We start from the raw sequence: 8002 nt of genomic DNA on the forward strand, positions 1-8002 counted from the left end.
GGCGCGTGGGCAAACCGGCGGCGCCATGGCAGAGATTGGAGAGAGAGAGAGGGCGAGCGAGGGAAGAATGTAGATGAGAATGCAGGCGGGACGATGTGAGAAAGGTACTACCTCCGTTCGAAAAAACTTGTCCCTCAAATGGATGTATCTAGCACCAAGTTAGTGCTAGATACATCCATTTGAGGAACAAGCTTGAGACAAGCTTTTCCGGACGGAGGGAGTAGTATTTATTGGTGGCCAGAATCTAGATCGACGGGGACAGTACACACGCCGGCCGCCGGAATTTACGAGTACTGTAGTTTGAATTACACACGATTCCCGTAGGAAAATCTGTGTGTGAACATAATAGCCAAAATCTGTAAGTGAACATAATAGCTAACGGTTTCCAATGCAGAACCGTTTCTGATTAACGATCCTCGCCACTCACCTACCCAACCTTGAGCCGCGAGATAGAGTGCCAATCGTGTGGGGGCCAGTTGTCTTGCCACATCTTTACATTTTCTTTTTTGAACACCAGATATTTATATCGTCTCATGATTTTTTAACTCGCACACAAGTAAACAAAAATATGATTTTTCAAACCGTTATGGTTAGGCATTGCATGTAGATGTAGTTCAAATTTGAATTACGGTCATTAAATGGTTAGAAAATTACTTAAATGTCTTTAAAAGGTCAAATGACCCCTAAAATTTTCTAAATTTTCACATGATAGTTGTATTAGTGCATGTTAAACATAGAAAAAAATTGAAGGTCGTAAGAGGAAGCTATCTCCCGTTCGTCATCAAACATGCATTGTTCCCTCTCGGAACCACGAACCTTCTAGTGAGTTGCTCCGGTTTGTGAGGGGTGTGTGTCCAAACTTTCGTCAAACAGGTCAATTTTTTTACCACATCATCTTGGTGGCATGGCATTACATCAAACAAGGTTTCAGGTTTTTCTGATCATTTTTTAATTTTTTAGAATTAAAATGCCATGACACTCCATGCACGTGCCCATGCCGTGAGACCAATATGTTTGAAAATTCCTTCTAATTTACTGCACATTGAATTAACTCGCACACAAGTACACAAATATGATTTTTCAATCCGTTTTGGTTAGGTGTTGCATGTAGATGTAGTTCAAATTTGAATTACGGTCATTAAGTGGCTAGAAAATCACTTAAATGTCTTTAAAAGGTCAAATGACCCCTAGAATTTTCCAAAATTTCACATTACAGTTGTAGTAGTGCACGTTAGACGTAGAAAAAAATTGAAGGCCATAAGAGGAAGTTATCTCCCGTTCGTCATCAAACATGCATTGTTCCCTCTCGAAACCACGAGCCTTCTAGTGAGTTGCTCTGGTTTGTGAAGGGTGTGTGTCCAAACTTTCGTCAAACAGGCCAATTTTTTTACCACATCATCTTGATGGCATGACATTACATCAAGCAAGGTTTCATGTGTTCTAAATTTTTTTGGAATTAAAATGCCATGTCACTCCATGCATCATATATATGCATGTGTCCATGTCGTGAGACAAATATGTTTGAAAATTCCTTCTAATTTACTGTACATGGAATTAACTCGCACACAAGTACACAAATATGATTTTTCAAACCGTTTTGGTTAGGCGTTGCATATATATGTAGTTCAAATTTGAATTACCGTCATTAAATGGGTAGAAAATCACTTAAATGTCTCTTAAGGTCAAATGACCCCTAGAACTTTTCAAAATTTCATATTACAGTTGTAGTAGTGCACATTAAACGTAGAAAGAAATTGAAGGCCGTAAGAGGAAGCTATCTCCCGTTCGTCATCAAACATGCATTGTTCCCTCTCGGAACCACGAGCCTTCTAGTCAGTTGTTCTGGTTTGTGAGGGGTGTGTGTCCAAACTTTCGTCAAACATGCCAATTTTTTTACCACATCATCTTGGTGGCATGACATTACATCAAGTAAGGTTTCATGTGTTTCTGATATTTTATTGATTTTTTGGAATTAAAATACCATGTCACTCCATGCATACATATGCATGCGTCCATGTCGTGAGACAAATATGTTTGAAAATTCCTTCTAATTTACTGCACATGGAATTAACTCGCACACAAGTAAACAAATATGATTTCTCAAACTGTTTTGGTTAGGCGTTGCATGTAGATGTAGTTCAAATTTGAATTGCGGTCATTAAATTGCTAGAAAATCACTTAAATGTCTTTAAAAGGTCAACTGACCCCTAGAATTTTCCAAAATTTCACATTAGAGTTGTAGTAGTGCATGTTACACGTAGAAAAAAATTGAAAGCCGTAAGAGGAAGATATCACTCGTTCGTCGTCAAACATGCATTGTTCCCGCTCGGAACCACGAGCCTTCTAGTGAGTTGCTCCAGTTTGTGAGGGGTGTGTGTCCAAACTTTCGTCAAACATGCCAATTTTTTATCACATCATCTTGGTGGCATGACATTACTTCAAGCAAGGTTTCATGTGTTTCTGTTTTTTTTTCGAATTAAAATGCCATGCCACTCCATGCATACATATGCATGTGTCCATGTCGTGAGGCAAATATGTTTGAAAATTCCTTCTAATTTACTACACATGGAGTTAACTCGCATACAAGTACATAAATATGATTTTTCAAACTGTTATGGTTAGCCGTTGCATGTAGATGTAGTTTAAATTTGAATTATGGTCATTAAATGGCTATAAAATCACTTAAATGTCTTTAAAAGGTCAAATGATCCCTAGAATTTTCCAAAATTTCACATTACAGTTGTAGTAGTGCACGTTACACGTAGAAAAAAATAAAGGCCGTAAGAGGAAGCTATATATCTCCCGTCCGTCATCAAACATGCATTGTTCCCTCTCGGAACCACGAGCCTTCTAGTGAGTTGCTCCGGTTTGTGAGGGTGTGTCCAAACTTTCGTCAAACATGCCAATTTTTTTACCACATCATCTTGGTGGCATGATATTACATCAACCAAGGTTTCATGTGCTTCTGATGTTTTTTTAGTTTTTTGGAATTAAAATGCCATGTCACTCCATGCATACATATGCATGTGTCCATGTCGTGAGACAAATATGTTTGAAAATTCCTTCTAATTTACTGCACATGAAATTAACTCGCACACAAGTACACAAATATGATTTTCCAAACCATCATGGTTAGCCGTTGCATGTAGATGTAGTTCAAATTTGAATTACGGTCATTAAATGGCTAAAAAATCACTCAAATGTCTTTAAAATGTCAAATGACCCCTATTTTTTTTTTCAAAATTTCACATTACAGTTGTAGTAGTGCACGTTAAACATATTAAAATATTGAAGGCCGTGAGAGGAAGCTATATGTCGTTCATCATCAAACATGCATTGTTCCCTCTCGGAACCACGAGCGTTCTAGTGAGTTGCTCCGGTTTGTGAGGGGTGTGTGTCCAAACTTTCGTCAAACATGCCAAAAAATTTACCACATCATCTTGGTGGCATGACATTACATCAAGCAAGGTTTCATGTGTTTCTGATTTTTTTTTAATTTTTTGGAATTAAAATGCCATGTCACTCCATGCTTAATTGTGTCATAGCCATTAGACCAATATGTGTGAAAATTCCTTCCAATTTACTACATATGGAATTAAATCGCACACAAGTACACAAAATATGAGTTTTCAAACCGTTATGGTTAGCTGTTGCATGTACATGTAGTTCAAATTTCAATTACGGTCATTAAATGGCTAGAAAATCACTTAAATGTCTTAAAAGGTCAAATGACCCCTGCAATTTTCCAAAATTTGACATGACAATTGTATTAGTACTACAAAATTTCTCGTACATTTAAAACACCATCCGCTGCCACTTTACTCCAAATTCGTCTTTCACAGCTAATAAAAAATATCTACAACATCACACACAGTTGTTTTCTAGAAACCGTTTGTGATGAAAATATCTGCGTCTATTTAAGTCTTCCTCCTTAAGCTTCGCCGGCTCGTCTGCTCCAGTGCCGACAACCCCCGAATCCACGAATCCCGATCACCTTTCCCTCACCCCCCGAGCGCGGCCACCTGCGTCAAGAGCGCGGTCGCCTACGCCGAGAGTGCCACCGCATCCGCATTGAGCATAGCTGCTTCCGCCGAGAGGGTGTCTGCGGCAGCCGACAAGGCAGCTGCAGTAGCAAGTCGGCTGCAGCTGCTGCTGCGATGGCGGATGCAAACGCCGAGAGCGCTCGAGCTGCCGTCCGTGTCACCGATGTCACCCTGGCCCGGGTGGAGGCCATCCACGCCAAGATCGAGGATGCACACGCCAAGATATTCCAGGCCACCTCAGACTCCAGCATGCAACCCACGTCCGAAAAGGCGGCGGTGGCCATGGAGCACCTACTTCCTCATGAGGTCACCGAGCGAGAGCTGGAGTTGCAGGAGGCGGCGGAGATCGAGGAGCGTCGGGAGGAGGAGTTGCGCGTGGCCGAGGTCGAGATAGAGAAGAGTTTGTCCATCGAGAATCAGCGGTGGAGTACCAAAGCAAGCTCTGGCGCAGCCACTACTACGTGTACTACAACCTTGAGGGCAGCGACGAGGACGAGGATGCGGTCGACTTCAGCAGGGGGACGCGGAGTCCACCAACGGCGAAATGTCACCAGGACAAGTCATCGACGTCTCATCTCACACCGGCTATGCATAGGCCGGCGCGGCGGTGGATTTGTTAAAATTATGCGTTGTTTTTAATGCTATTCTTTTGTTAGAGAAATATTTAGGTTAACTGGCTCTGTTTAATACTAAAATTGCTCGATTTAGTTAGTGTGGTTTGTCTGCTGTATGCTCTTTTGTGTGCCCAAATTAGCAAGCAATGTTAAATTATGCAATGACGTACCCGAGGAAATTTCCACCAAAATTTGAATTATCAAAGTCATCCCATGCACGTAAAGCAGAAGAATCGTTTGCGATGCACACAATCGTTCAAAGTGAATGGTCCGGCGGCACCGCGCAAAGTTTCCCTCCATATTTCCAAAATTCTGGCCTACCGCCAAAATATCTACCCCGCCCCCCTCCCCCCCTCCCCCCCCCCCTTTTCCCCCCCACCACAAGTCACATTTCCCCTATTTCCTCCTTCCTTCCTCCCTTCCTAAGCTATAGCCACTTCCTTGCTCTCGCCGTCTCGCATCCTACCGCCGGGGTCGCCATGGTCTTCTTCAAAGACCTCTCCAGTGGTTCCTCCTCCGGCAACGACTCCTTCATCACCCGGGTATGCCTCCCTTCTCTCTCTTAGGCTATGACTTGGAATGAAGGATTTTTACCCAGCGGTCGATTTGAGTCATTTCTTCCTCTTGTAGCTCCCTAGGACCATCAGTGGCAACGAATGGAGCAGGGTGGCTGAAGATCTATCTGCTCGTTGTCACCATCAATCTCCATGCGTGAAGCTAGTTGCATTTGAATCTTTGGACAGTGGGAGGAAATTTCTGGCATGTGCAGAGAAGGTTAGACCCTCTTTCGTTTTTACAAATCATTTGTTAGATGTGATTCAGACATTGTCACGGCCCCAACCCATTCATACCACACCTTCAACCAAATGCATCCTAAGACAGTGTCACAGTTTGTACCTAGTATCTTAAATTGTTGCCATCTCATTAGCAGTGCCATTAGAAAATTATTTGGCACCGCTTAAGCAGTTTGTGCAGCCAACTTTGGTCCACACATCCGAGCAGCCAAGCAGTAAAATACTAAATCTTTATGGCACGAAGGAACTGGGCATCGGAGTGCTACCTCTTGAGCACTGCGTTGGTTTTCCCTTGAAGAGGAAAGGGTGATGCAGTAAAGCAGCGTAAGTATTTCCCTCAGTTTTTGAGAACCAAGGTATTAATCCAGTAGGAGACCACGCGCGAGTCACCTCATACCTACACAAACAAATAAGAACCTCGCAACCAACGCGATAAAGGGGTTGTCAATCCCTTCACGGCCACTTGCAAGAGTGATATCTGATAGAGATGATAATAATAAGATAAATATTTTAGGCATTTTTATGGTATAGATTGAAAGTAAAGATTGCAAAATAAAATAGATTGGAAACTTGTATGATGGAAAATAGACCTCGGGGCCATAGGTTTCACTAGTGGCTTCTCTCAAGATAGCATAAGTATTATGGTGGGTGAACAAATTACTGCAGAGCAATTGATAAAAAAGCGAATAATTATGAGAATATCTAGGTACGATCATGTATATAGGCATCACGTCCGTGACAAGTAGACCGACTCCTGCCTGCATCTACTACTATTACTCCACACATCGACCGCTATCCAGCATGCATCTAGAGTATTAAGTTCATAAAAACAGAGTAACGCCTTAAGCAAGATGACATGATGTAGAGGGATAAACTCATGCAATATGATATAAACCCCATCTTTTTATCCTCGATGGCAATAATACAATACATGTCGTTTCCCTTTCTGTCACCGGGATCGAGTACCGCAAGATTGAACCCAAAGCTAAGCACTTCTCCATTGCAAGAAAGATCAATCTAGTAGGCCAAACCAAACTGATAATTCGAAGAGACTTGCAAAGATAACCAATCATACATAAAAGAATTTAGAGAAGATTCAAATATTGTTCATAGATAGACTTGATCATAAACCCACAATTCATCGGATCTCGACAAACACACCGCAAAACAAGATTACATCGAATAGATCTCCAAGAGAATCTAGGAGAACTTTGTATTGAGATCCAAAGAGAGAGAAGAAGCCATCTAACTACTAGCTATGGACCCGAATGTCTGAGGTAAACTACTCACACATCATCGGAGGGGCCATGGAGTTGATGTAGAGGCCCTCCGTGATCAATGCCCCCTCTGGCGGAGCTCCGGAAAAGGCCCCAAGATGGGATCTCTTGGGTACAGAAGGTTGCGGTGGTGGAAATAGGGTTTCGTGGTGCTCCTGGATGTTTTCGGGGTATGTGAACATATATAGGAGCAAGAAGTAGGTCGGTTGAGCCATGAGGGGGGAGGGCGCGCCCAGGGGGGTAGGCGCCCCCCCGCCTCGTGGCCACCTCGTTCGTTTATTGACATCCACTCCAAGTCCTCTGGATCATGTTTGTTCCAAAAATCATGTTCCCGAAGGTTTCATTCCATTTGGACTCCGTTTGATATTTCTTTTCTACAAAACACTGAAATAGGCAAAAAACAGCAATTTGGGCCGGGCCTCCGGTTAATCGGTTAGTCCCAAAAATAATATAAAAGTGTAAAATAAAGCCCATTAACATCCAAAACAGATAATATAATAGCATGGAACAATCAAAAATTATAGATACATTGGAGACGTATCAAGCATCCCCGAGCTTACTTCCTGCTCGTCCTCGAGTAGGTAAATGATAAAAACAGAATTTTTAATGTGGAATGCTTTCTAGAATATTCTTCAATGTATTTTTCTCTATTGTGGCATGAATGTTCAGATCCGAAAGATTCAAGATAAAAGTTTATTGTTGACATAAAAATAGTAATACTCCAAGTATGTTAATCATGCAATTATGTCTTATCAAAATACCATAGCCAAAGAAAACTTATCCCTACAAAGTCATATAGTTTGGCCATGCTTCAATTTCGTCACACAAAATGCTGTCATCATGCACAACCCCGATGACAAGCCAAGCAATTGTTTCATACTTAGCCTTTTCAAACTCTTTCAACTTTTACGCAATATATGAGCGCGAGCCATGGACATAACACTATGGGTGGAATAGAATATGATGATTGAGGTTGTGTGAGAAGACAAAAAGGGAGAAAGTCTCACATTGACGTGGCTAATCAATGGGCTATGGAGATGCCCACCGATTGATGTCAATGCAAGGAGTAGGGATTGCCATGCAACAGATGCACTAGAGCTATAAATATATGAAAGCTCATCGAAGAAACTAAGTGGGTGTGCCTCCAACTCGCTTGCTCACGAAGACCTAGGGCATTTGAGGAAGCCCATCATTGGAATATACAAGCCAAGTTCTATAATGAAAAATTCCCACTAGTATATAAAAGTGACAAAATAAGAGACTCTCTATCATGA

Source organism: Triticum urartu, chromosome 2 (genome assembly GCF_003073215.2).
Source record: "Triticum urartu cultivar G1812 chromosome 2, Tu2.1, whole genome shotgun sequence".
NCBI classification, from domain to species: Eukaryota; Viridiplantae; Streptophyta; class Magnoliopsida; order Poales; family Poaceae; genus Triticum; species Triticum urartu.